The sequence below is a fragment of the Convolutriloba macropyga genome, unplaced genomic scaffold, assembly GCF_964194025.1.
Source record: "Convolutriloba macropyga unplaced genomic scaffold, txConMacr16.3 SCAFFOLD_5243, whole genome shotgun sequence".
NCBI lineage: Eukaryota > Metazoa > Xenacoelomorpha > Acoela > Convolutidae > Convolutriloba > Convolutriloba macropyga.
Window position 1 is genome coordinate 1 of NW_027450948.1, and position 5,000 is coordinate 5,000.

Below are 5,000 nucleotides of genomic sequence, written 5' to 3' on the forward strand. Positions count from 1 at the left end.
CTCACAACTTTATCGTCTATGTGGAAAAGGTTGCTAACAGCGCTCTCTATGAGAGGCCCTCGCATATAACTATACGAGGAAAAGGCGATAGAGTTGTTTGAATGTGGGGCAGGTTCATCGACAAGCTAAGTTGATCACATTCTTGTTGTGGCATCCTACTAGAATTGGTCACGGTCTGCACCAACTCTCCCAAGTTGGCCAGACTTAAAACTAGAAATAAGGTTTGCAGCTATGTGAACCTAGAAACTGTAAAGGAGTTGAAAGAACTTAAAGGAATTGAAAGAGGCCTTGAGGTATATCCTCTTGGTAAAGACCCACAAAAGCTCACAAAAGTGGCTTCGAAGGGCAAAACTGGTTCATCCAAAACAATTGGAGAGCTTAAAGCAGAACCAATTCGAATGAAACACTATTGGTGAAACTTCATCATGAGAACGTCACAAGCTGATCACGCTCTATGATATGACTAGTATTATGTTGCTTCTAGTAGGCTAAGCGCAAGCCGAAACATCAACATGTGAAAGTCGTAGAATTTTGCAATCAAACTGTGGCTAGTACTGTGATGTTACTAGTAACCTGGTGTTCCGTCATATGGCCAAGAGAGCATTTGAAGGCGAAACTTCTGCATGGGAAAGCTGCATCATGATCAAAATTTTATATCGAGTATTATGTTGACGTTAGTAGGCCTTGGCCGAAAACGCAGCATGTGAAAGGTATAGATAAAAGTTATTGTTGCAGTCAGTACTGTGTAGTTACTAGTAGCTGGATTTAAGCTCAAAATGAGACACTGTTGGTGAAACTTCATCATGAGAATGTCACAAGCTGATCAAGCTCTATGATATGACTAGTATTATGTTGCTTCTAGTAGGCTAAGCGCAAGCCGAAACATCAACATGTGAAAGTCGTAGAATTTTGCGATCAAATTGTGGCTAGTACTGTGATGTTACTAGTAACCTTGTGTTACGTCATATGGCCAAGAGAGCATTTGAAGGCGAAACTTCTGCATGGGGAAGCTGCATCATGAACAAAAGTTTATATCGAGTATTATGTTGACATTAGTAGGCCCTGGCCGAAAGCGCAGCATGTGAAAGGTATAGATAAAAGTTATCGTTGCAGTCAGTACTGTGTAGTTACTAGTAGCTGGATTTAAGCTCGAAATGAGACACTGTTGGTGAAACTTCATCATGAGAACGTCACAAGCTGATCACGCTCCATGATATGACTAGTATTATGTTGCTTCTAGTAGGCTAAGCGCAAGCCGAAACATCAACATGTGAAAGTCGTAGAATTTTGCGATCAAATTGTGGCTAGTACTGTGATGTTACTAGTAACCTTGTGTTACGTCATATGGCCAAGAGAGCATTTGAAGGCGAAACTTCTGCATGGGGAAGCTGCATCATGAACAAAAGTTTATATCGAGTATTATGTTGACGTTAGTAGGGCCCTGGCCGAAAGCGCAGCATGTGAAAGGTATAGATAAAAGTTAGCGTTGCAGTCAGTACTGTGTAGTTACTAGTAGCTGGATTTAAGCTCGAAATGAGACACTGTTGGTGAAACTTCATCATGAGAACGTCACAAGCTGATCACGCTCTATGATATGACTAGTATTATGTTGCTTCTAGTAGGCTAAGCGCAAGCCGAAACATCAACATGTGAAAGTCGTAGAATTTTGCAATCAAACTGTGGCTAGTACTGTGATGTTACTAGTAACCTTTTCTTACGTCATATGGCCAAGAGAGCATTTGAAGGCGAAACTTCTGCATGGGGAAGCTGCATCATGAACAAAAGTTTATATCGAGTATTATGTTGACGTTAGTAGGCCCTGGCCGAAAGCGCAGCATGTGAAAGGTATAGATAAAAGTTATCGTTGCAGTCAGTACTGTGTAGTTACTAGTAGCTGGATTTAAGCTCGAAGTGAGACACTGTTGGTGAAACTTCATCATGAGAACGTCACAAGCTGATCACGCTCTATGATATGACTAGTATTATGTTGCTTATAGTAGGCTAAGCGCAAGCCGAAACATCAACATGTGAAAGTCGTAGAATTTTGCGATCAAATTGTGGCTAGTACTGTGATGTTACTAGTAACCTTGTGTTACGTCATATGGCCAAGAGAGCATTTGAAGGCGAAACTTCTGCATGGGGAAGCTGCATCATGAACAAAAGTTTATATCGAGTATTATGTTGACGTTAGTAGGCCCTGGCCGAAAGCGCAGCATGTGAAAGGTATAGATAAAAGTTAGCGTTGCAGTCAGTACTGTGTAGTTACTAGTAGCTGGATTTAAGCTCGAAATGAGACACTGTTGGTGAAACTTCATCATGAGAACGTCACAAGCTGATCACGCTCTATGATATGACTAGTATTATGTTGCTTCTAGTAGGCTAAGCGCAAGCCGAAACATCAACATGTGAAAGTCGTAGAATTTTGCAATCAAACTGTGGCTAGTACTGTGATGTTACTAGTAACCTTTTCTTACGTCATATGGCCAAGAGAGCATTTGAAGGCGAAACTTCTGCATGGGGAAGCTGCATCATGAACAAAAGTTTATATCGAGTATTATGTTGACGTTAGTAGGCCCTGGCCGAAAGCGCAGCATGTGAAAGGTATAGATAAAAGTTATCGTTGCAGTCAGTACTGTGTAGTTACTAGTAGCTGGATTTAAGCTCGAAGTGAGACACTGTTGGTGAAACTTCATCATGAGAACGTCACAAGCTGATCACGCTCTATGATATGACTAGTATTATGTTGCTTATAGTAGGCTAAGCGCAAGCCGAAACATCAACATGTGAAAGTCGTAGAATTTTGCGATCAAACTGTGGCTAGTACTTTGATGATGCTTGTAGCCAACCGAATTGGTTGAAAAGCCCAATAAGTAAGCTAACTTGGGAGAGCTTGTTGGAAACCAAATGCTACTAGATTGGTCCAAATACATCCTTCAACAGGGGATCACTTGGCTCGCTTTACGAAGAGGAGCACAGCTATATGTGTTAATTCGGTATGAATCGCAAGATTTGTTTACCGACCTCTCTAACGCAAAAGGCGGTCTCGGCTTCGGCTGTTGACTGCGTCCGATTCAGGGTTATATAACTCTCGATTGAACACATTGATGTTCTATTGTTGGTGCTTCCAATAAAATTGGAACACTTAAAGCAGAACCGATTCAAATAATAGCATTCTGATCAATGATTGCATTCCTTGATCAAGAACTGCTGGAGTCATTGTGATGGCGAATTTTCTTCATAAGAAAATTGCAAAGAGACGGAACTTAATGAGACTAGTATTATGTTGTTTCTAGTAAGCGGAAGCTGAAACAGCAACATGTGAAAATCAAGTTTTGTTCAATGATCTCGAGGCGATAAGTACTATGAAGCAACTAGTAGCCTAAGCATGACTCAGATTTGAGACAGTCAAAAAGACTGGCGAAACTTCTTCACATGAAAGTTACATAGAGAACTACAAATGTATACAGCGAGTATTATGTTGTTTCTAGTAGGCGAAAGCTGAAACATCAACATGTGAAAGTTGTCTGCAAACTGTAGAACGATATGTGATTAGTACTGTGCTGTTACTAGTAGCCAGTCTGACTGTAGAAGCCAAGACAAAGGGAAACTAATGCATCTGAAAAGGACAAGTTATGGAAAGGTATGCACGATAAGTATTATGTTGTTTCTAGTAAGCGGCAGCTGAAACATCAACATGTGAACGTCGTTGTGTACAGTAACCTAGAACTATATAGTCCTTAGTAACGTGCATTTACTAGTACCTGTAATTGGTATTCAGACTCAGGCAGTTTGGAATAGTTTGGCAAAGATGCACCAGAGAAAACTGGGATTTGATACAGAAATTGTTGAATACAAGTATTATGCTGCTTCTAGTAGGTTGAATCCGAAACATCAGCATGTGAAAATTGAAAACATTTCTGGTTCGAATTGTCACAAGTATTTGGTGATCTGAGTAGCCAAACTCACTACAACGCCAATTGAAGGCAAAAATTCTCAACGGGAAAAGCTATTCTCATTGAATGAGCTAACAAGACGAGTATTATGTTGCTTCTAGTAGGCGAAAGCCAAAACATCAACATGTGAAAGTCTTGCTGAACAAATTTAATGTTGTTGAGCTCAGTACCGTGTGAATTAGTAGCCATAATTGGCGAGCGAAAATTGAACTGGCGAAACTTCGTCTTTGGAAAATTGCAGATGCCGAGCACTTATTTTGCAACGAGTATTATGTTGACTGTAGTAAGCGAAAGCCGAAACAGCAACATGTGAAAGCTGTTGAAATTTGTGGTCATTTTGCAATAAGTACAAGGAGTGTAACTAGTAGCCAGGTCAAAATTTGGGATAAGAATGAGCAAAAATTCTGCATGAGAACAGTTGAAATTATGAAACTAAATTACAAAGACTAGTATTATGTTGTTTCGAGTACGCGAAAGCGGAAACATCAACATGTGAACGTTTGTAACGAAGTTTCGTTAATTTTCAGCCTAGTACTGAGCAAGAACGAGTAGCCTCATCTCCAATCCCACGCAAAATGTAGTGAAATATGTGAGTGAACCTTATTCACGGTGAGGGTTTCCCGAGGTCTGTATTGCAGCGAGTATTATGTTGCTTCTAGTAAGCGAAAGCTGAAACAACAACATTTGAAAGTTGGAATTAATGACTGAATGGAAACTTCGACCTGTGTTTGATAGTAGTAGCGAACAAAACTGCTGAATCGGTTTCTGTCTCATATTGGTCAGTGAACCAATTAAGAGACAATCAACTACATAACCTGAATTGGGCGAGAGAACCCCCTTAACTTAAGCATATCAGTAAGGGGAGGAAAAGAAATCAACTGAGAATCCCTTAGTAATGGCGAATGAACAGGGAAAAGCTCATCGGGAAGAGAAATGGCAACATTTCTCGGTGTCCGGTATGGTTTGATGCTAGACTGGTGAATTTGTCCTGATGTCTACTGGAAAGTAGCATCAAAGAAGGTGAAAATCCTGTAAAGGTCATTTTCG

At 40.4% G+C, this 5,000-nt stretch overlaps 1 non-coding gene and 1 pseudogene across 1 annotated transcript in view; both read left to right on the forward strand.

Moving 5' to 3' along the window:
• The first annotated feature begins 2,928 nt into the window (after positions 1-2,928).
• On the forward strand, positions 2,929-3,080 carry LOC142356297 (5.8S ribosomal RNA; annotated as a pseudogene).
• A 1,683-nt stretch (positions 3,081-4,763) lies between these two features.
• The window catches only part of LOC142356299 (large subunit ribosomal RNA), a 3,522-nt gene continuing 3,285 nt past the window's right edge, over positions 4,764-5,000 (forward strand). Inside the window, exon 1 of the ribosomal RNA XR_012761394.1 lies at positions 4,764-5,000. This exon is cut by the window's right edge and continues 3,285 nt beyond it. This is a non-coding gene — a ribosomal RNA (large subunit ribosomal RNA).